The 24944-nt window shown below is 42.6% G+C and overlaps 1 long non-coding RNA gene and 1 pseudogene across 2 annotated transcripts in view; both read right to left on the reverse strand.

The window, feature by feature from the left end:
• Nucleotides 1-3042: 3042 nt before the first annotated feature.
• Nucleotides 3043-24944, reverse strand: part of LOC309619402 — a 576205-nt gene continuing 554303 nt past the window's right edge. The window contains exon 8 of the long non-coding RNA XR_014238930.1: nt 3043-21704. This is a non-coding gene — a long non-coding RNA (uncharacterized lncRNA). The remainder of the gene's footprint in view (nt 21705-24944) is intronic.
• Nucleotides 21704-23288, reverse strand: LOC309619370 (ras-related protein R-Ras2 pseudogene; annotated as a pseudogene). The gene has a single exon. The product of its transcript is annotated as a ras-related protein R-Ras2 pseudogene (transcript).

The raw sequence follows: 24944 nt of genomic DNA on the forward strand, positions 1-24944 counted from the left end.
CACACAGTTATCTGGTGATATTATTTTGGCAAAAACATTGTGGAGGTTTTGAGTTCTTTTAGTATCACTGGTGGGGTTTTTTTTTATTATAAATTTATTTATTTAATTTATTTATTTTTGGCTGTGTTGGGTCTTCGTTGCTGCGCGCGGGCTTTCTCTAGTTGCGGCGAGCGGGGGTTACTCTTCGTTGTGGTGCGCGGGCTTCTCATTGCGGTGGCTTCTCTTGTTGCGGAGCACGGGCTCTAGGCACACGGGCTTCAGCAGTTGTGGCACGTGGACTCAGTAGTTGTGGCTCGCGGGCTCTACAGCGCAGGCTCAGTAGTTGTGGCGCACGGGCTTAGTTGCTCCGCGGCATGTGGGATCTTCGCGGACCAGGGCTTGAACCCGTGTCCCCTGCATTGGCAGGCGGATTCTTAACCACTGCGCCACCAGGGAAGTCCGTCACTGGTGGCTTTAAATGCCTTTTCCAAAACCCAGTGTAGTTCTAACACAACATTTCTTAGCCACAAAAGAGTTCAACCAAATGCCTTAGAAAATGAACACTTCCTTTGGGCTCTTGCCCTTCTCCATCATCATTACACATACACACACACACCCCCTCATGGGAAACTTCCCATTTCTTCTATTCTTCACCCCAATAGAGCTGGTTGTTTGAATATTATCATCGACTGAATTGCTTCATTTTGGTTGCAAATCATTTACTGTAATCACTGAAAATGTCTACTCATTAGAGGCCTATTAAACTGGCAGCTTTTATTTAATTTTTTACTTGTATGTATTGTGTTTTTAAACTATTTAAAAATTGAAATATAGTTGATGTACCATTTTATGTTAACTTCAGGTGTACTAAAAGTAGCAGCTTTTAAATCAGATTTCAAAGGCTTTTCTGTGCCGCAGTTTTCTCATCTGAAAAAATGAGGATGGTAATAGGACCTCACTCAAAGGGGCTGAGAGAATTATACTGAGAAGATACCAGTGAAGCCCTTGCTAGGTGTTCTATGAGTGTCTGATGCGATTCTCCTAACTTCAGACAGGCCTCTTTCATTCTTTGGACCGGGGTCTTGCTGGACTGGGAAGGGGGCCGAGGAGGATGCTGAGACATGCACACCCGGACACGTCTGAGAGGAGGTGGGAGAGAACTCAGGGATTCGGTTTACCGTTAGCCGTCCTTCAGGGAACTTTCCAGTCTCCCTCAACTTGTCCTAACTGCAGAAGTGCAAGCGTTTCCTTTCAGATCAAGGAATAAAAAGGTGCCCCAAATCTCCACTTCTTCTCTGCCAATCCCAAGCTCCACACTGGCCTGATCTGTGAGGGGAAAACTTAACCCTCCTCTTCCACGTTAATTTGAATAGCTGTGTTCAAGCCGCAGACAAAAAGAAGGCTCTTCTCTTCACTTTGTAAGGTGGCCACTCTGGAAGGAGGAGAGAGACTAAGGATAAGACTGGCACCTAGGAAGAGGATAAGACCGATTGGTCTTGATTTACGGAAGCACCTGTACCAGCACCATCTTGCCAGGTGAAGTGAGTCACAGGCTCTCTCTCCTGTCCCTTGTCATTGGGGGAAAGAAGTGACAGGGGCATCTCCCAGGCATCCTGGGATGCTGTGTGTATTTGCAACTTGAAGAGGAATTTCCCACCCCTCCCTTGTTCTCTTTCTGCACGCCTACTGCTAAGGCATCTCTGACACAGCCCACCTGTAACGCCTTCCAAGACACTCCTCCATGTTGTCCCAGGAGCTGCTTTTTTTCCTTTTTGGTTGAATTTTTTAGGATCTGAAAAGGCTCTAGCCAAAGGTTTGTTTGTTTTGGTCATGTTCATGTTCTCACATTTTTGTCAAATATGGAAAATGAGGAAGTTAACTGCTTGCTCCCTCTCCCTCTGGAACTCAGCCAGTGCCAGATGAACATGGAATTAGGAGTCCTGAGCTCAGGACCCATGCTTTGTCTCCAAGATCATCCAACCTGTAACGAACATCAGAACTTTCCTGAGATCCCTGCCAGATGGACATAAAAATCAATATCTCGCATACAAGAGGTGGGTTCTACATCAGATTTCATAGAGTAATCAATGAACTAAACATATTCCCCTGCCTTCAAATATCCACTTGGAAAAAAAATATTTATTCTTACCCTGAGTCACAGAGGTTAATGCTTAAGAGGCAGTCTGATTGGGTGTACACTTCACCACCTGCTGGCTACATGACCTTGAGCTCAGGACTTCACCTCCCTGCACTGCAGTTTCCTCATCTGTAAAAGGGAGACAGGAATTGTATGACTGGCAGGGTTCATGGCAGGCACACCTCCCGGCAATAGTAAAGACTGATGATACGGGCCATCAATCACCCTGGCACAGAGAAGAAGGAGCTTCCAAATTCCAACTTAGCTCAATATTTAGGTTCGTATAAATAAGCCCAATGCATTCTCCACTCTGCATCTTTGTCCAAGCTTCTCATAACCCTGGTTCCTCTCCCCGGGACCTGCTCCCTGTCTTCTGCCTCTTGCCCATCCCCTCCCAGCTTGAACTCCCCATGTGCTTCTGACCAAAGAGATCTCTCCTGCCCCCTCGCTTGTTTGCAACCCTCATTCTTGCTTTTCATTTTACTGCGTCCTCCTGTACATTGAAAGCAAAGCTCCAGAACGATTTCTTTTGAGCCACCCATAAAGGCACGCACATTGCTGGGCACACGCTGGAGACACGCGGTTGATGCTCCTTGGAGGACGCGGATATGCCTGGCCTAAGGAGACCTTTCTTAGAAACTTTCCGACCTGAGCGCAAGCCACCTTGTGATCGCCCAGGTGGAACCTCGGGCTGCGCAGAGATTTGCAGATCCTGAGCACAGGACTGTGAAATCCGGGAAGCGAGCGTGCGCTGCGTGCCGAAGCATTCCAATAATAGTTGCGGCTGGGGAGGACGGTGCGGTGACTCACGTCCCGGCGCACGTCCCCAGGCAGCGGCGTGGGCGGGGCCGCGCACCCCGGGCAGAGGGGGATTTACCTGCGGAGGCCCGGACGGCCGCCGCCTGCAGACACTGACTCTGGAGGGAGCCGGGGTCACGAGGGCAACCGCTCTGACTCACACGGGAAAGCCAGAGGGCGATGACCAAATTTGAAAGAGCAAGTCGCCTCTGTCAGGGAAGCTCTTAGAGAAACAGGAAGCGTGATCAGCTGCTACCAAGCTCAGAAGAGGAAAATCAGCTGTCGTCGTACCTCTGTGCTCGCTGAAGTTTATCACGATGGGCGTCTGCGGAACGCAGCACTACGCTTCTGAGAAGTGAGACGCATCACTCCCACTCAGCGTGGGCCCCCGTCCCCAGCCCCATCCCCGCTCATCCGCAAGGCCTGCCGTGGCAGAAGCCCGGTTCAAGCTCATTCCTACCCTCACGTGGAACTACCATAGCTAACATCTAGTCACAGCCTCCGTGGTGGGTTTTATGGGCTGGGATCAGCTGAAGGGTGGCCAGCTGAGAGGGTACTCTGCCCACCAAAATAACAGCTCAGGCACCAGCCTGAGCCAGCCCAGAGGAAAGGGCCTCTTCTCTATGTGTCTACCCAAAGGAGGACAGCTTTTTTTTTCGAATTAGCACGACATTCTACATGCTGGCAGTGGTCCTGTTTACTGAGCACTTACTGTATGCCTAACTCTGTGTTAAGAATTTGGTGCACACTGTCACATTTAATTCTTATGACAATCCTAAGAGGCCAGCTCTCTCAGTATCCTTTTTAGGGATGAGGAGATGCAAGCACAGAGAAGTAGAGCGATCTGCCTCACACCACACAGCTATTTCTGTCAGATTTGGACTTTGAACACAGGCCATGCTCCCATCCAATATGATTTTGTTTAGTCCTGGTTGATGATGACGATGATGATTTAAGTCTTGGGTCCTTGGGATGCCTTTTTTGTAGGCTGTGTTCTCACAGGTTTTGCAGTCAGCCTGCTGTGCCTTTAGGGCGAACTGGGAAGGCTGAGTGTTGAGGAATTCTAGGAGAGGTTGGCTCTATCCTTCTAGGGCCAGGCTGCCCCAGGGCCTACCTAGGGGTAGGATGAGGCTTAAGTGTCCCTGGCTGAGTAGCAGGTCTGTGTGGGAGGTCCCAGGCAGCACAGGGCAGGGAGCCCCCTTGATGAATGTAGACTTGCCACTGCCCTGTTCCCTCAGTGCCCTGAATGGGGTGGACCTTGCTGCTGTGCAGGGGATTAATATGGCGCTCTCCATAAGATGACAGCCAGGATAACCTGCAACTTAAACGGAGCTGTCGCTCTCAGGAGAGAGAACAACCTTTAGTTCAGAAGCTCTCAAGCATCAGTGCCCTTAAAATCATATTCCCAGCCTAAGAATTGGCATGCTAACAAGTTCCCCAGGTCATTCTCTTGTAAGTAGTTCTAAGGACTATTCTTCATGAAACACAGCTTTGGGTGTTTTATACTGTAGGATGTAGGCCCTCTTCCCAGTTAAATAAAATGAGGAAAACTAACACTGAATGTCCCCTTGTCAGATGAAAGCCAACAACCCTTGGTGTCTTGGCTGGCCACCGTAAGTTTTCAGGATACTTTTTTTTTTCCACCAGCAAAATTAGTTTATTTGGGAATAGCAGAGGAATTACAATTTGGGACATGCAAACTATGATGAACCATAGGCAGGTCCGAGGAGACAATGGGAAGGTCAGCTTTTATTAGGTTTTTGGAGGAAATCAGGAGGGCTGTGGTGGTTCTTGTTGGTGGCAGGTGGTGGGCGACTTGTTGTTGGATCAGAAGGAAATCTTTCTTTCTGCTAGGGTCAGTAAGCTGCAGTGAGTGATACAAGTGTGAGAGCTTCCTGACTCCATTTTAAATAGTTTATTTTCACAAGTGTCATACTACTACTACTGGGGGTGGGGGCAGGAGGAAATACTTCAAATGCACCAGCTCGTTGCTGATGTCTTAGCGAGTGAAAGCCCACTCTGCTTCTGCAGACCATGCACGGGTGTTAGTACTATGCCCCATTCTTAGAGACTTCACATCTTCTGAAGTCACCACGGGCTGGTTGTGATGCCTCTCTTCCTTTCCACCGCCAGGGCACGTTTCTCTCTTTTGTGTCTGGCTATATATTTAATATAGGATAATTTAATTTTGCAAAGGAGCTGGAAACAGTTTGCTTACAACCACAGGTGAAGGTTCTTAGTTGGGTGGCGGAGGTAGTAGGGGGGATGCAGGTCAACCTGTGACGCCACGAACTGCCCTGAAGAAAATCTTAGGGAAAGAATATGTAAGTATGAGTGGCCTGGGCCATATTTTTTGAGCATGTTTCCCAATGGTTCTGCTAAACAAAAGATTTTCATGTGGAACAAAACAAAAGATTTGGGAATTGAGGGCCGATAAGGATTTGTGTTTCAGAGGGTAGCTTACACCTCCCAGTTCAGGCATGGAGGGTTCCTCGGGCCAAAGGGTGAGATGCCTCCTCTGATTTCCCACCCAGCCTCCCTCCTGCTTACAGAAGTAGCAGGCTTGACCTGGGCTGTGATATGAAAAGCAACGTGAAGGTGTGTGGCCCAGAAATTTCTCTCTAACCTGTGTGACACTTTATCCTTACATGGTTTCCCTCGGTCTCTGGAGGCAGTGGGAACTATAAGACTACCCAGATGAAAGTGCGTGAGAGGGGACGCCTTCCTCCCTTTGGCTCTGCCATCTTGGTAGGGATTTACACACCCTGGCAGCTGGCTGAGAGAATTAAGGCAGGTAAGGAGGCATCAGATGGCTAACGGGATGGGATGGGAGGCTGCTAATGAGATCAGTCAGGGCACCTAAAGAGGGGAGTGGGGTCTTCCGTGTCAAAGACCAGTTCTGCTAACTCCCTTCATCCTTATGATTAGAGTTGGAATTGTCCCCCCACCAAAAAAAAAGCTATGAGTACCCTCTCCCCAGCTTGCCCCATTCCCAAGAGGCAATACTCTAGGAGTCTAAACAGCTGACCACGTCATATATTTTGCCTCCTTCCTTTTACAAAGGAATAGGGCATGTGTGCCTTGTGTGTGTGTGTGTGTGTGTGTGTGTGTGTGTGTGTGTTGGAAGGTGTGTTGGGCTCTAGAACTACAGATTCTCCTCTTTTTGTGCCCCTCGGGCCTTTTCACGGGGCCACCAATTTGGAGAATCTCAGGAACTGCACAGACAGGCAGCTGGATGGGAACCTGTTTCCTGTGGGCAGACAGCCCCTACATGGAGCTGAAGCTGCAGCCAATCACCCTGTGAAAGGAGCCGCCTCCCTGTAAGATGCAAAGGCCAGACCTCAGCTACCTCATACCGCCTCACAGTTCCCTGTGTTTGGTTCATCAAGTCCGCAGGCCCTCGATGGGCAGAAACAAAGAGAAGCAGGTTCCTGTTACTTTCCTTAGGAGCAAACCCTCGGAGTCACAAAGCATCAGTGAAGATGGGCAAAGGACAGCCTCTTGGGGCCTCTGTTCCCTCAGATGTAAAACAAATCACAGCAGTTCCTTTCTGTCTCTGAAGCTGTGTTGTTCTCTAACACATAACCGCTGTTAATTTGGCACACATTTAGACATGTGCATATGTAGAGAGACACCCTATAGGTGTTTAACTGATGTGAATTCAATTATATAAGTGCTGTCTCTTTTACATACTTAAACGTTAAAATGCTGTAAAATTACATTTTGCATACACACAGGTGGGGCAGGGGCTAGCTCACCTCCTGAGGCTACACACCCACCCTCACGCCCCCCTGCTTGCCCTCACTGCCAGCACCGCCTGCTGTGGCCAGTACTAGGAAACACGGAACAAATTCAGAAAAGTTGTTGGTGATTTACAGAAGTCTGATTCCCCTCCCTCCAGGGAGTGTCTGCTTTATCAAATGCAGAAGGAAAGAGATATTGGTGGAGGCTGGGGCCCTCAGGCCATTCCTCTGTCTTTCACCTCTGGCCTCTTCCAAGGCTTGTTGAGCAAAATTTCTGGTTGAATCAGATGGTGTTGGTTGAGAAAACGGAGGGTGATAAGTGAGGGAAAGGGCTCAATGATTTTCAAATGGCATCATTCCAATCTGATCAAATACACCAAGTAACCTTCCCTTCCAAGTGCAGTGACTTATGAAAACTCCCAGTTCCTCCCCTACCTTGTCCTGCACCATACATGCAAGCTACTGCTCTTCTCCATTTGGCAAGACACAGGCAGTTGGCCAGCTTCCCATAGAAAGGACACCTTTCCCCCTTTTAGCTAGCATTTCCCTTGAAGGATCAGAAAGGAACAGGCATCAGTATTGCATGTCTCCATGACTCCTCCTGCACGTTCCCATGACTGGTATCTGCTTTCTGTCCGGCACCACGTTCACCTGTCAAGCAGAGCCCAAGTGACACTTTCTGACCACCACTGCATTCCAGCTGCCCCCATCTGGAGAGTTCTGGCTTGAGTTTCTCTCTGTTCCTAGGCTATCTTTGACACAGTGACCCATTTTACCGCTTTCTGTCCAGAAGTGGCTGTTCCTCAAAGAGGAATGAAGCACTTTGTATCCATAACAATGCAAGTGATTCCCAAACAGCAGATGCTTTCCACTGGTTCAAAGTTTTGAACAGGCATTGAAGGAAACTTCACAAGGCAGTTACCCCTGGGGTAACACCTGGTAGGAGGCTGTACAACCTGAAATGTAGCTTTACAAACCACCTCAAAGCCATTGGAGGCAAAGATTTGGAACAGAAAAACCATTTCTCTCTAAGTAGTCCAGTATATTTCCTTCCAGCCAAGCAATAAGCCCAGTGTAACAGCAGAATTCCAGCATCTTCCTGAGTTAACACAAAGCCGCCACGTTGACTGGCTCCATTGGAGCCCTTTCACCAGTCGGCCTCATTTTACCATATCTAAGAAATGAGGTAGGCTTCCCTGGTGGCGCAGTGGTTGAGAGTCTGCCTGCCAATGCAGAGGACACGGGTTCGAGCCCTGGTCTGGGAAGATCCCACATGCCGCGGAGCAACTACGCCCGTGAGCCACAACTACTGAGCCTGCGCGTCTGGAGCCTGTGCTCCGCAACAAGAGAGGCCGCGATAGTGAGAGGCCCGCGCACCGCGATGAAGAGTGGCCCCCGCTTGCCACAACTAGAGAAAGCCCTAGCACAGCAACGAAGACCCAACACAGCCAAAAATAAATAAATAAATAAATAAAATTTTTAAAAAAAGAAGAAAAAGAAACGAGGTAGAGGCTGGTTACCTCCTAAAAGATGGAATTTGCTTTGGTTCTCTATTCCACATGCAAGCAAGCAGTAATTTATAATTGCTTGGAAACCAGTAGCACAGACGCTGATGAGTAAGTACTCAATTGAAGCCAAATTCCCCCTCCTATTCATGAAAGGAACTTGGATGCCCACTTTCAAGTGTCAGTCATCTTGAATCACACTGGTATTGAATTGAGCTACTGTTTTTTCCAAAGTAGCATCTCCCATTGAGCCAAACGATGCCTTCGGGCACATTATTCCTTTAAAAGTGTACTGTATTTGAATAGAAAAGAACTCAAATGTGAAAAAAATGTAAGTCTATTTGGGTGGTTGGTTATATCACCAGGGTTAAGTGTTTGTACTTCAAGTTACTATTTTGAATCAAGAGTTTTCATGTAACGACAGCCTAAAGGAAACCATAGTAAAAATTTGAACCAGAAATTTACTTACTGTAATGGATGATTACCAAAGAATAAATAAATCGCATTCAGGAACAGGAAAGAAAGAAAAGTGACATTGTTAAAAGCTGTCAACTTTGCAGAGCAGAATCCCTTCCCCACAGCTCCCCTCCCCCACCCCCTCTCAACTCCCCTTCCCATCTCAACTAGGAGCTCAGTGACTTTACGCACTTCCTCACCATTTCTCTCTTTCCAAACTTGCCTAATGGAAATAATCTGAAACTCATTTTCATTATGGTATAAATGATTGATAACTTAAGTGTTACATGTTTTCAGATTATTCATTTATTTTAACATGCTTGATAATGCTTTAGTCTAAAGGCAGGAACTCTAATGGGAATTTGAGCAGCCAGAGCATAGGTGAAGGATTTTTGTCAGTGAGGGCGATGGTGTTGGGGGAATGCCTTCCCAACCCAAGAGAGATCTTAATAGCAGAGAAGTTTTGGAGCTATTAATGAGGGTTTATCAATGAACACGGGCTAAGACAAAATATTTGACAAGCATATTTTTCAAAAAAAAAATAGTTGTGTGCCAGGAATTTAAGTGGCCTCAGCACATACGATTTGGGTGTTTGGTAAAAATAGCAAGATATGAAGATTGAGAAGATACATACACACACACCCCACACTTTTAAAGAGTTTACAAAGAATGTATGTTGGCATAACTGAGTCACTTTGCTATGCAGCAAAAATTAACACAACATTGTAAATCAACTATATTTCAATAAATTAAATAGATAAGAGTTTACAGTACCTCCTCTTACATTAAGGAGGTAGAAGAGGAATGGGGCAGAGCCCTGAGGTTCTTGGAGGACCTGGAAACTACGGGACCATGGGACCCAAGGCCATTGCTCTCAGAAACCCAGACATCTGGGGAGGAAGGAAACTGGGGAAAGGCTGTAAAACTAGGTAGCTAGTAGGTCACTGGTGACCTTTGTTGAGGATAATTCTGGAAGCCATTGTTCTCATGATAAAGACCAAATATCGCAAGACCCTGGATAATCTGCCTCCTGCCTACTTGTCAAATCTCTCCACTTCCTCCCAGCCCCAAACGGCTTCAGCCAAGGATCTTTGAACTTGGCATTTCCCAAGTCTGAAACACTCTTACATTCCTCTAACTGCCCCAGTTAACTCTTACTAACCCTTCAGGTCTCAGCTCAACAGTCATGTCCTCTGAGAAGCCCCTCTGACTCCTCAGACTAGACAAGGTTCCCTGCTCTCATAACTACTATACTCTCCTTTTAAAACTACATTTCCTAGTTTACAGTTATGTATTTGTGTGACAACTGATTTATGTCTCTCTCCCCTACGGCTCTATAAACACCATAAAGATGGGACCATATCTCGCTGGTTACCTTTGCGTCCCCAGCGCCAAGAACAGTGTTTGGCACATAATATGTGCTCAATAAATGTTAATTGATTATGTAAATGAATCAACTGATTATGTAAAAGAATCAACAATTCTTCTCATCAGTTGCTTTGTACTGAATGTTTATGTCCCACCAAAATTCGTATGTGAATTTTGAAGCCTAATCCCCATTGTGATGATATTTGGAGGTAAGGCCTTTGTGAGATAATTAGGTCATGAAGATGAAACCTTCGTGAATGGGATTACGGCCCTTATAAGAAGAGGTCTCTCGGAACTCCCTGGTGGTCCTTGCTTCCACCGCAGGGGGCCCAGGTTCTATCCCTGGTTGGGGAACTAAGATCCCACATACCAGCCATCACGGCCAAGAAAAAAAAAGAAAAAAAGAGATCTCTCTCCACCATGTGAGCACCCAGCAAGAATGTGTCCATGTGCGAACCAGGAAGAAGGCTCTCACCAGGCACCAAATTGTCTGGCATCTTGCTCTCAGACTTACCATTCTCCAGAGCTGTGAGAAATAGTTTTGTCGTTTAAGGCACCAATCTGTGGTATTCTAAGACATCAAGGCAGCTCAGGAGAATTAACAAGCTAGGAACCTTAAGCAAGTAGCTTATTTTCTTCAAACTTCAGTCTCCTTACCTCTAATATGGCATTAGCAATAGCACCTATTTCTGAGGATTGTTTTGAGAATAAAGTGAAATAATACATGCAAATAACTTAGTACATATGTAGCACAGAAAACACACTCAATAAAGTTTTCTTATTATTACTATTACAGCTTTCTCATCTATAAACTGATGGTTTTAAAGGTTCCTTCTGCTTTAAACATGCTATGACTCCTGTTTAATCCTAAAAGAAAAGTTCTTTGTTTTCTGGATTTGTCAACCTGGCAATTTTAACAATCAATGTATTAACTTTTTTTTTCCAGTAAAATAATGCTACAAGAAGCAGCAATGATTCGTCACCCTGTAATAATATGCATGAATTTAGGGCAGGGCCATAATTATTTTACGAACTTACATTTAATGTACAGAAGTCTTCCTTCATCTCACAAGATTCCAGGAAGTACAAAGAGGGGGTGATTTGGAATGAAAAGCTCCCTTTTGATCTACAGTTCTGAAGAGAGGCATGTTTTTTCTTTTGTTGGTCTAACAACAGGGTAGATATATATGCCCTTGCTTAAGAGAGAAGAAAAACAGAAAACCAAAAGTTAAGACATTCATATTACACAAGCCAAAATATTAAACAGAAGCCTGTGTGCCACTCTGTGATTTTCTAACTCTGTTGAATATCTTTCTGGATTTAAACCCTCATGAAAGAAGTAATGTTCATTACCTAATAATGATAAAATATGTATGGCCTTTTACTTCCAGTGAAAAACATGATCTTCTTTGCTCTTATAAGGTGTAATGGAGAGTTTTATGCCCACTTTATGCATGGGAAAGTTGAGGATCCATGAAGGAAGATAATTACCTAAAAAATCACATAGCTAACCAGGCACAAAACCAATGCCAAATGAGCCCAAAGGTTTAGGCCTCATGATCAGATACCCCACTTCCCTTTGCTTACCTGCCAAGTCCCGTAAGTGTGAGCTATACTTCATGTTTGTTTCCCATAAATACATCCTTATTGATAATGTCAATAAAGTAAATTTCATCACCCACTTGGAATGGCTCCGTCTTCATCCTGGCAGTGTTTTGCCTTCCAGAAGAGTAGAACAATGCACCATAGTTTCCAAGTGCCTTTCATTTGTCACTGGGACCTTTGCTATTTGGATCATACTTCCTCCTTGCCAGACCTTAGCAAATATAATATCTTGGTCCAGATAATTATCTCTGTAATGGAGGTAATTGCAATGGTAAGCATCTTTAACCCAAATTCCCATGTTTTTTCAGTGCTTTATTTTAGGCTGACCCATACTATCAAAAAGTGTTCCGGCGACGGCTAAAGCTAGAGAGGGACAAGGTATTAACCAAAAAATTATTAAGACCAACAACCAATGTTTGTATAAAGCTTTAAAGTTTACCAAGTTTCAATCCAGGGAGGTAACTAGGGCCGGTCTCATTATTCCCATTTTATAGATGAAGAAAATGAGGTTCATTCAGATCTTTTTATTTCAAATTCCATGCTAGAGCTACAATACCAATATCACAATACTACAATTCCTGAGCGCTTCACTATTATTGTTATTATTACTCTTACCATTCAAAACAAGAGGGCGTTTGCTTGAATTTCCCCCGACATGAGCAGTCAGAGAAATCAGAATTGGGATCATCAACCAAATTTTACTTAAAATAATTTACTTATTATTTTCCAGACATGCTTTGGACAAGTTATTTTAAACACAATTGCACATCAGTAAAAGTCCACAGGAACAATGGTCCCTCCACAGGCTTCTAATGGAGAAAGTGAATTCAGAACAGACCTTGTTACGGTGTCAAAATGAAACAATGCCTGGGCAAGTTCCATTACCATTCCAAAAACAAAACTAAGGAAATGGGAGAAGAAAGGAGAAAAGTAAAGTATTATTTATGTCCTGCTGGGCTTTAACTCTGGCAGGAAATTCTGAGTGAGAGCTCTTGTAGGTGCCCTACCACTTGACCCTGAGATTGTGGGACCTTTGCATGGCCATCTCCAATCAGGTGTGTGGTTGGCTCCTTCCACAGACTTCAGAGGCTGAAGGGGCCTGAGCCTCACTCAGCTTTTCCATATCTCCCCAAACCTGGCCACTGCATATGTAGGAGAGCTTCCCTTCTTGCTCCTACAAGCCTTGTAGACTTCGAGTTTACAGCAGGAAGAACTGCTTCTCTCCCCTCACCCTTTACATCACTTCTACATACATCATTCACTGATCCCTGTCTTAGTAAGTCTTTAAATAAGTGCTTATCACCTATTGACTGGGAACAGACAACTTGAAGAGACATGCTATGTGCCAGACACACAACAATAGTCTCAAACTTGATTACATAAGAATCCCTTGGAATGCCCATTTAAAATGCAGATTTCTGGATCCTACCTCTGGAGATGCTTATATGGTAGGTTTGGGATGCAGCCCAAGATCTGGATTGCAATCAAACACTCCAGATGATTTTGATGTAGGGGATCTAGGGTCACTTCGAGAAATACCATAGTAAGTGCTAAAGAACTGAATAAAAGAATGAATGAATGAATGATAATATCATGAATGAGAATCGATGGTTGAACTGTGTTTCCCTCATTTGCCTTGCCATGAGGATCATTGGTACACATTAAAAATAATGATTACTAAGCCTGCCCCAGACATAGTAATCACAGTCTCCAGGGAAAGAATCTGGGAATCTGTATTCTTAAATAAGTGCCACAAATGAGTCTTATGAAGAGGCACCTTTGAGGAATACTACCACATAGGCTGTGGTCTCTGTAGTTCCCACAACACTCATTTCCTGTTCTTTGAAGCAGTAACTTGGAGTGACCACATTCAAGCAAGTACCTGAAGTTCTTACCATCTTGGTAAAACTGCTCCTTCACTTGCCATTTTAGAAAAAATCAGACCCTTCAGCCATACCCCATATGATGCTTCCAGTAAATAGTCTACAGCTATGGATCCAAATGGGTTTCAATATAATCTGGCGAGACTTCAAAATATTTAATAATCAGTACTGTCTGGGCACCAACTAATCCAAGTGGACAAAGAGTATACATAGTAATATAAGCAACCAATGTCTACTGTCTAGATATTAGTCCCTAGTGTAAGACTTTAAATGATAGTTTTTTTTTTTTTTTTAATTGAACTGTAGTTGATTTACAGTGTTGTGCTAGTTTCAGGTGTACAGCAAAGTGATCCAGCTATATATATTTCAGATTCTTTTCCCTTATAGGTTATTAAGAAATATTGAGTATAGTTCCCTGTGCTATACACTAGGTTCTTGTTGGTTATCTATTTTGTATATAGTAGTGTGTATATGTTCCTCCCAAATTCCTAATTTATCCCTCCCCCCCTTAAATGATAGTTTTTTAATTGTGTAAGCTTAATAAAGCTTGGGAAGACTGGTGTATTTTCAAGAATCCCTTCTAATTTATCTCTTGCACCCCTTTATAGAAGGCCTGAGTTTGGTAAATATATTGAAGGTAATGCCTGATAATTTTGCTCAGGTTTGGTTAATACATCTTTCCCTGTTTAATTTGTTGCATGCTCCATGCCCTGACGTCTTATTCCTTACCAGACCAGAAGTTTTTTAATGTGCAAGCCTATTGTGCCTAGGGAAAAATGTTGAACTTTTGCCTTTGTAATAAGATATGCTCCAATGACCAACTTTAGCAATTTAATATAGTTGAATAATAACTGAATGGGACACTTTGTCACTCAGTCATTATTCAAGCTCCTACTGGGGGTGGAGAGAGGAGTTGCTGAAGGCCAGATTATTCCCAAGGGAGCTCAGCCACGCAAATCAACACTGAGAGAATCTTTTCAAAAACAATGTTACAAAAAATCAAAAATTCCAGGAAATACAAGTCAAACTATAGATTTGCAAAATGCTTATAAGAGCTCAAGTTCAATTTTACAAAATGGCATAGTATTTAGTATTCATTTAAGATATTTTCATACATGTAAAGTATGTTGGAAGGATAAAGCAATCACCTGGATAATTCAATCTGAGAAGTGCTTTGTAGGTGGACATGATCCAGATAGATGAGATCATTTCCACATGGTCCAGAGGTATGTGAAAATTCCCCTTCACCCTACACTGCATGTTAAATCTGATTCTGAAGATATTCCAGTATTCATTACAAGCTTCAAGCACCTGTGTCTTGCTCTGATGTGTACAAAGACATTTCTGCTGAAAATTTCAAGGTCTCTTATTTTCCTGCAAAACTTGAGGAAGCCGAAGTTTTTGTTTATTCATTTTAGTCTGAGTTGTTCTGTTTTGTTTTGCTTTTTGAGATGTACTGTAAAGCCAATTTTTCTTTTTTCTATATCTAGGACCAGGGCTTCATTTGCCAGTGAAGAAAATACCACATGCAGACTTTTAATTTCTGTACTTAGCATATATAATGTGTTCTAGAGTCTCATGAAAGTTAATCAAGGGAAAACCCAGCTAGCCTGGCAGCCTTAGGGAACTAGGGTGTGGTCATTCGGGAAGGCTGCCTCTTCCTCCGAAAGACACCTGGTTGGGATTAGGCTGGGCCAAGGCTGTCCGGTCAGTGACAGCTGCCTCAGTGTCAGGATAGGAGGCTTTGAGAAGACATGGCTCTCTTCCAGAACATCTGAGCCCTGATTCCTACAATGCCACAGTCCTCATTTTTACTCCATGTGTGGATATCACTACCAAAGAGGTCACAGAAGCTCCCTGACCTCATATCTCTACCACAAGAAAGGCCCTCGCCTGCTGCCTAGACCAGGGACCTTTTCCTTTCCAGGCATTCTCAGAAGACTCCGGAGAGTTGCAGAAGTTCTGGAAAGAGTTCTGGAAGGTGTAGGAAGCCCTGAGAGACATGTGCCCCATCAACAGAGGGTCGGAGAGCTCATGGAAGTGGCTCCTCATTATTCATCTCCTCTCATACCCCTACCCTACTTTATGCCAATCCCTCGGGTTTTCATAAACCAGGTTGAGGGACCGGCCACAGGTCCAGAAAAAACCCCAAATCTGGGACTGATAAGTTCATTAAGGGACCTCAAAGGATTTTTACAATTGTTGATAACCTCTGACAGTCATACCTACTTATTGTTAACAAAATATTTTTATCCTTTCTGAGATGTTGTGGATAGAAAGGCTTATAGGCAGGGTAAGTGTTCAGTGCAGATGTATTTTCTTGATAGTAGATCTAGCCCAGTGATTACTCCCTAAAAGTCATCATAGAGAGAACTCTCACACGGATACAGACAGAAGTTGAAAAACACATTTCCTAAAGTACTGATTTTCTCATATCAAGACTCTGGTTAGATGCCCCATGGTAGGAACCTTTCTCCACGTTTTGCGAATGGACAGAGAAAATCCTAGTCTTTGCCTCAGATTTCAGCTTAGGAGACAGCACTGCTTATCTGGAAAGATTCAGTGGCCCTGGCCCAAAGAATATTCAGCTTTTGCTCCAATGGAACCAGAATCCTCTTTTCGATGTCCACCACAAACTGGGTGTTAGAGAAAACAGATTGACTGCCCCATAGTGGAGCTGCCAAGAGGAACTCTAAGCCAGACTTTGGTGAATGGAAGCTCCCATTAGCACCACGAGCCCCTGGGGAAGCACCTGGACTGATCTTGGTTACTGTCTTCATGGCCTTACCTGACTCCTCAAGTTCCCTCTTTTGAGCCTAATCCGAGGACCACACCTCTAAAATCAACACCAGCCTAAGGTCCTCATTCTGACCCCCATTCTTGCCATTTCAATGGCCACGCTCAGCCTCTGTTCCTGACTTTGTCCACCCGAACAAGCCTTAGTCTAACCTGCCTTAGCTGATTATTCAAGCTGAACACATGTCTGCTAGCCCAACGCAGGCCCAGGCCCATCAGGAAGGCAAACCTCATCCTAGGCCCTCGTTCTGGCTTAGTGCCTCCGATGTCTGTTGCACAATTGGGCACCACAAGGAGCACATGACTGCCATCCACAAAGACAAAGATGGAAAATATGAGCCATCCACTTGGCAACTATGTTGGCATCCTCCTCCATTCATGCTGCCAAGCCCTGACCAGAAAGATCTTGGACCGCTTATTGCCCAATGCGGTCAGTCCAGACTCAGGGTGGCTCAGGTCACGGCTGGTAGAACCGGCTATAATGACACTTATACTCGCAAGAAAAGGACAGAGGAGGGGACCCAGACTCCATATCAGCTTATGCCCGTCAGATTCAAGCTAAAGAGAAATCTAGAAATCTTCATGAGACTAAACAGGAAAGATTTATTATTATTATTATTGTTGTTACTGTTATTATTATTTAGAAAATGACCAAAAATAAACATATTCTACCTTTAAAAATTTTTAATTTGATTTCCATAGGAAAAACTGAATGCGTTTTCTGTCCACAGAAAGCATGTATGGTCTTTTTCCAGGAATAAGGGAAGCAGGAAAATAGGTGAAGAAGAGTAAGTAAATGATTAGGGTATAAGCTATAATGTAGGGAAGAGCTATGTCATTGTTGCCTACAGAGTACTAATCCTATGTCCCAAGTGATTTTGAAAGCACTTTAAAGAAACCAGGAAGAAAATTAAGTACTTGCCTATACATTTATCTCATTTTATTCCCTCCCCAGTTCTTTCAAGTGAAGATTTATTTCCCCCACCTTGCAAATAAGGAAACTGAGGCAGCCTCAAAGAAGCTAAGGGACTGCTCAAGGTTACAAAGCTACAAAATGGTTGAGATGGGAGTTGAACCCAGTTCACCAGATACCAAAGCTCACAACCGTCTTTCATTAAGGATTGTCATTAATTTAGACAACTATCTTCCCCCTGAAGCATATGCCAAAAGAAGTTTACCAACATTCCAAGACAATGTCATCAGGGAGAGCACAGTCAAATTACTATTGAAGGAGCCCTTCCAGTCCGTTTCCCAAAACTAGTGTTGGAAGTGTTGGAAGGTGAGTTTGGTAATTGGTTCACTTTTAATAGATGATTTATTTTAAGCTGCCTGGCTTGATGATGCAACAAGCAGGGGAATGAGCTTGGTTTGAAGATAGATTTCTGATCTTCTGGGAAGTGCTTCTACTTCAATAAGCTTTGACTCACCAAGGAAATTCCTAAGGACGTTTAGTCACAACCTGCTGAGCTGCCAACGCTGTAAATATACACATGCCCATATGCACACATATGCATAGGAATAGATAATTCTGTCGTCATGGCAATGAATGCTGCTTTCATCAGGGACCAAGCCATTGCAGTCAGCAGGGAGGAGACTGCTGGGGGGAAACTTTTCTTCTTCCAACTTGGGTCCAGTAGTTGGTGGCCTGTAAATTAACTGACAAGGGATAGGTTAACAGGAAAAGAGATGAGGTTTACTTAAGCCTACACACAGAACTACTCAATAATAGGTAACTCACTCAACACACTGGGATAAAAACTTTATATATAAATTAACAAAGGGGTGGTGATGGTGGTAGTTAGGGCTTCAGTAGGAAGATAGGGAAGGCTCTGTGGGACTTTTTGATGCTAATGGCTATGGGCAGTCTGCCTCCATACAGGCACCTAAATACATTGGAAACACCCATGGTGGGGGGGAGGGAAGGAGGTTAATGGCAGCTGTATATTCTGAAAGCTATGTTTGTGTCAGATAAAGGGACTTGAGATAAGATTTCTTCCTGTATCTTCTTTAGCTCAAATGTTTTTACTTTAAAATCAACTCTGGGGGGTCTGAGCGGTTCCCCACATTTCCCTCACCAGAAACATCCCTAGAAGTTTAAAAAAAAAAAGAGGCTAGGTTGATGGCTATGGGAAGAGATTTGGATTAGAAGTTGCAGGGAAAGAGATACACAAAGGGAAAAGAAAACAAAGATGAATGGTTGGAGCAGTTTCTGAGTCCACAGGGCAGCCAGTCAAGAAGATTTCTAGACGTTGGATTTTGAAGCACCTTTAGTGAGGATGGTAGTGGCAGTGTTACAGCCATGGCTATTTCCTGGAGCAGAGCATGGAAGATGCAGGTGTTCCAGTGAATTTTCTGAGTGGTCCATACTGTTGTGGTGATAAATCCTTTGAAGTTATAGCACTTCAGCTTCAGCTCGCAGGGCTTTAGGAAAAAGGCAGCTTTAGTTCTCAGTGATGCCAAGTCAGGAGAGTGAGAGAAAAATTTAATTACCAACAAAATGTGTAAGATAGCAGGTAGAATTCACAGAAATGAAAAGTAGCTTTAAGACAATGAACGGGACTCAAATCTGGTAACATACAAGGGTAGGTTATTATTTTCCACTGAGACATACAATTTCTTTCTACAATCACCCCCATTTTTTAAAAAATTTATTTTATTTATTTATTTTTGGCTGCGTAGGGTCTTCGTTCCTGTGCGCGGCTTTCTCTCGTTGCGGTGAGCGGGGCTACTCTTCGTTGCAGTGCGCAGGCTTGTCATTGCAGTGGCTTCTCTTGTTGCGGAGCACGGGCTCCAGGCACACGGGCTTCAGTAGTTGTGGCACGTGGGCTCAGTAGTTGTGGCTCACGGGCTCTAGAGCGCAGGCTCAGTAGTTGTGGCGCACGGGCTTAGCTGCTCCGCGGCACGTGGGATCTTCCCGGACCAGGGCTCGAACCTGTGTCCCCTGCATTGGCAGGCGATTCTTAATCACTGTGCCACCATGGAAGCCCCTACAATCACCCCCACTTTGAGCAAAGATTATCAAAGTAAGATTACTCTTGTTTACAAAATAAGTCTTGTCTCATTAAGTTTGGCCTGATCATTTACATAAGTGCAGCAAGATTGGTAATTGGACTATATAGGCCTTTTAAAGTTTGCTTGGCTGGAACTTTTATAAGGAATCTCAGATTGGACTTTTAAATGCCTCTTGATGCTTGTAAGCCAAGCCATGAACTTATCAGACTTCATCTGCAGTATTTATAGATTTGGTGATTTCCTTTCTTCTTGAGGTTCCCAAAATATTCTGAAGTTCCTGGGCCTGCCAGAAAGTGACTTTCCCTACTCACCTATAAAGGCCAGGAAGTCTGTAAGCCAGGTACCAGGCCAGTTTTTCCAGAACGGTTTTGTAAACATTGGCTTCATAAAGCAATCTTAATTCCTGAAAACTGTTTGGTCATAGATGATTCTGTGCACATGAATCTCAAATATGACATTCCAGTTAAAGCCTTGGTAATATACCCAATTTTCTCAATTATGTCCTGTTACAAAGAGAACAGATTCTTATTGAACTTATGCAAGCAACTATATTGCAATGAGAATAAAAATATTCAATAAGAGTTTCTGAATTCTGGAGGGATCAGTTAGGGAAACAACGATAAATGTTTCTTTTCAGTTTGCAAAGATATAATCTTCTTAATTGTTGTGAGTTATAGATAGCTTAGGAGAAAACAGAAAAGGCGTTCCTTATATCCAGAAAAACAAAACATCTAAGAACAAGCAATATTCCAAACAAATAAACAAAAAAATCCATAAAAATTATAATCATTTTTCATTTGCTCATTCAGTCCCACATAATAATTCTTGTTCCACTTGAAACTGGCTTAGCAGTTTTGTGAAGTCATCCGCTTCACCACTAGAGTTCTGGAAATCCTTAGTGGTATGATCTCAAATTTATTTAAGCAATGCCATCAGAAGCCTTTACCCCAGAGTACCTTAGGTCATAGATCTTTCTGTGGTTCTCTGAAACATCCCTTTTGTTGAAGACAAAGTATTCCGTCTTGTAGCTGATTGCAAGAGCTTTTAGGAAAGCATCAGAATAACACAATAACTATCTGTGAATGACAAAAAACTTAAAATGGCCACTGTTAAAGTTTGATGAGAATTCATTATAAAAAATAATGCAGTTGACAAATTTGGTTGTTTCTGTGCAATATATTCTCTTAGGATAATAACTGAAATTATGATTGATAACATTCTATCAGGACATATCATAGACAATGAGGGCACTGACAAATTTCTAGGAACTTCATAGAATTTCTGAAGTACTTATATCAATAACATTTAGGCATACCAGTATAACCTAGGGAAGGTTAAGCACCTCTTCCCATTTGACAATGCTTCCCGTGCAACTCAACTTATGACATAAACTTAATTAGTTAAATATCTCCCTTTTCACAAGGTGAGAGGACAAACCCTTTGAGATTTTCCAGGGACCCCGTGGAAAGTCTCAAAGTCAGTTCCAGGTCAAAAAGACTTCATTTAGAATTTGATTTTGGGAAGCTGTCCAAAACGTCAGCAGGTTTGAACATCTGATTAAATAGGATCACAGGTCAGTTTTTATTTAAGAAAAAATACTTGGTCTTCTTAAATAATCAAAAACATGGTTAAAGTACTGGAAATTATTCCAATAAGACACAGAATCTTTGCTTCCTAAGTAGATGACTTAAAAGGTAAAGAGAACCTTTTTACAATCTCTTATTAAGAACACACCAGTAATCCAAGAAACTTTGTCTTTTTAAGGGAGAGAAAACCAAACTCTAATTTTGCATCAATACATTACTGATATTAAAACAATATTGACATTATAAAACTTACAGTAAATCCATTCAGTCTTAGCCAGCCTGACCACGTGAGATAAGATTCTCTCTCTGTCCCACATCACCCCACCCCCCAACCTGTAAAACTTCCTGTATTTATTCATCTTTTTATCTCTCTTTTTTTTCTTTTTTCTTCTGGAACAATCTTTTTTTTTTTTTTGTGATAACAGAGCAGTTTTAATTCTAGCACCTGAAGCTATACAAGGATATGCTTTATAAACTTCGTGGAACTGTTGTACGCATTCAATAAAGTGACAACTCGCAATACCACTTAGTATCTCAAAATCAGGAACATACCTTTGAATTGTTTAAACACAATCCACAGAATGAAAAACAAAATCAGAAGTCACCCACGGTTATACTAATTGTCAATTAAAAGTTTTACCACTTACTACTTGATATAGCAGTCAGTATCTAGTAGGGGATATCGGAAGTGATTTCAGATTTTCATCCTGTCGTACTCTATTGGGAAGGTTTCTTGAGGAGCTATGTGACTGGCCAAAGGTGGGTACAACCAGGACCAGAACAGCATGTAAGGTTCTACCACAGTTTCTGTAGTTTTCACTTTTTTCCTTTGTCAGCTAAAAGTGAACAGTGAGAATTAAATACTTATCTTTACATATACACGAGGTATGCTGTGAGAGCATATTTGCTTACAAACATATAAAAATATTTGTTAACTAGTTTGATAAGAAAATAACGTATAAAAGTATATAGCAAAACGTTAATCATCTCTGACCCTGGAAAGATCAATTCCATATTTTATATTATAAACAAAAACAGTTTTAGTTTTTTTGAATCCCTTACCCAGAAATACGTGAAAAGGAAGACAGACAGAAATTATTTATTTTTACTCTCAACATGGCTGTGAAAAGAGTTAAATTAAAAAACCAAGAACACTAAAATGCCTAAGTCCAGAATGAGTCCAAATATTTGGCCACATAGAATATTATCTTTAGGAATAATAGTAAAGGCTTTACATGCAGTTTTTAACCTATAAATACAATAGGCATTTTGGTATTTTGGCCACTGGAAAACAAAGGCTATAGCATCAGTAAAGGTCTGAGATGTCTCACTTTTGTGAATTCAATTCAGTGTATTTAAGGTTAACTAAAGTTGACATCAAAATTTTTAGAGATAGGCAAAAATTCACATTTAAAAAAAACTCCCTATGTTTCTATTTAGAGTAACAGTAGGCGATATGATTCCAGAAGTTAAAAGTTATTTCACAACCTATGACTTCAGCTTGGCAAACAGCTTAGGTTCCAAAGCTGATTCATCCTTATTAAAAGTAAGCCCTTAAAAAAATAATGTGTCTGTGTATATAGATATCCATTTTAAAGGAATCAATCTTTGAAGCAGCCTTAGTGTTTCCTTTAAATCTGTCTTGAATGACCATTGGATTAGCTTCATGGAAAGGATTAGCCAGCTTCTTGGGCTAAGGCTACCACGGTGATCATTTATCTAAGGCTAGAAAGGTACCAACATGATGTAAACTGTAAGGAGAGAAGGAGAAGATGAGGGCTTTTCCTGGCAGTTTGTAGCTAAAATTCAAGGGATTCTTAGAAAATGACACAGTGGCAGCCTTTCTTGTCTTTTTCTTTCCGTGTTGGTTCTGGTGAAGGAGGACATTCCTGCTCTTGAAATTTCCTTATAACCCGGACAAGCTCATGGAAAGCTTGATCTACATTCATCCTAATCTTTGCTGACGCCTTCATGTATGTTACCTTAAGTTGTCGCGCTAACTGCTGTCCTTCTTCCTGCGTTACCTGTCTCTGAGGATCCAGATCTACTTTATTACCAATTAAAATCATTGGAAACTCATCACGATCCTTTACTCTGAGAATCTTGGAAACATAGATTTCTTCAAAACTGCCTCTATCTGTGACTGAAAAGACCAACAGGAAACCCTCGCCAGTTCTCATATACTGTTCTCTCATAGCTCCAAACTGTTCTTGTCCCGCTGTATCCAGAATATCTAGCCGCGCTGCCCGGTCATCTGTCACGCACTGCTTTGGGTAGAAATCCTCGACGGCTGGATCATAATCCGTTACAAAATAGGACTGGATGAACTGGATGGTGAGCGCCGACTTGCTGCGCCGCCCCCGCCGACCACCACGAGCCGCTCCTTCTCTTGGCCGGAGCCGTCCCGCCAGCCGGCCGCGGCCATGGGGACGCCGCCGAGCCGCCGCCCGCCCTAAGCCAGGCTCCGGGGACTTGTGCGGCCGGTGGGCCGCGGGCAAGCGGCCGGGCGGGGGTCCCGGGCCCCGGGAGATGCTGGAGGGCCCGTCCGGGCGGCAGCGCGGCGCCCGGGCTGGCTGGGTCCCGACCGAGGCGCGGAGAAGCGAGGTGACCGCGGCGGCGAGGGGCTGCAGCGGCCGGGGGGCGCACTCCTGCACACGTCTTCGCAGTGCCAATGGAACAATCTTTAAACAACTACTTTTGGACAGAATTACACTTTTTTTTTTTTCTTAACAAACACAATCCTACATTCCTTGAATACTTTGCATTCAGAGTTTTCTTCTTCACCCTTATTATTTCTAGTAGCTTCATTTACATATATTGATTATAATTTTGAACCCTTAGTAACCTTTATTTCCCAGAGAAAACTAGGAAGTAGACAATTGTGAACTGTCATAGACCAGCACTGTGTAGTAGATTAGCAAATTTATCAATACATCATCTCACAGTTTCTAGAGACTTATGCTGCCCTCATAGTACAATTTCTCAATATGACAAAAAGATCATCTTTGTTCATAGAACCAAATATCTTTAGTTTCCTGTATAAATAAGAAGTCAAAATAGATAAACTTAAAGCTATGTTTAGTAATTAATGTTTCAATATTTTATATTATTTGGAAATGATCTACATATTTAATGGATATCTATTATTTAACTTTGTATAACTCTAAGGTTTCAAGTTACCAAAAAGATTTTGGAAAGTACTTCTAAGCAGACATATAATAAAACACAATTCTTGTTGAAATAAAATTTGTAAGAGCAATGATTTAATTTGATTAAAATAAAATCTCTAAGGAATCTTGCTCCCTGACTTCAGACTATACTACAAAGCTACAGTAATCAAAACTGTATGGTGCTGGCACAAAAACAGACACATAGATCAATGAAACAGGATAGAAAGCCCAGAAATAAACCCACTCACTATGGTCAATTAATCTATGATAAAGGAGGCAAGAATAAACAATGGAGAAAAGACAGTCTCTTCAATAAGTGGTACTGGGAACACTAGAGAGCTACATGTAAAAGAATGAAATTAGAACATTCTCTACAAAAATAAACTCAAAATGGACCTAAACGTAAGGCCATATACTATAAAACTCCTAGAGGAAAATATAGGCAGAACACTCTTTGACATAAATTGCAGTCATATTTTTTTTCGATCTGTCTCCTAGAGTAATGGAAACAAAAGCAAAAATAAACAAATGGGGCTTAATTAAACTTAAAAGCTTTTGCACAACAAAGGAAACCATAAACAAAACAAAAAGACAACCTACAGAATGGTAGAAAATATTTGCAAACAATGCGACCAACAAGGGATTAATTTCCAAAATACACATCTTATATGGCTCACTATCAAAAAAATAAATAACTCAGTCAAAAGAAAAAAATGGGCAGAAGACCTAAATAGACATTTTTCCAAAGAAAACATATAGATGACCAGCAGGCATATGAAAAGATGCTCAACACTGCTAATTATTAGAGAAATGCAAATCAAAACTACCATGAGGTATCACCTCAAACCAGTCAGAATGGCCATTATCAAAACGTCTATAAATACTAAATGCTGGAGAGGGTGTGAA

This window comes from Balaenoptera borealis (genome assembly GCF_965194805.1).
Source record: "Balaenoptera borealis genome assembly, chromosome: 2".
Classification (NCBI taxonomy): domain Eukaryota; kingdom Metazoa; phylum Chordata; class Mammalia; order Artiodactyla; family Balaenopteridae; genus Balaenoptera; species Balaenoptera borealis.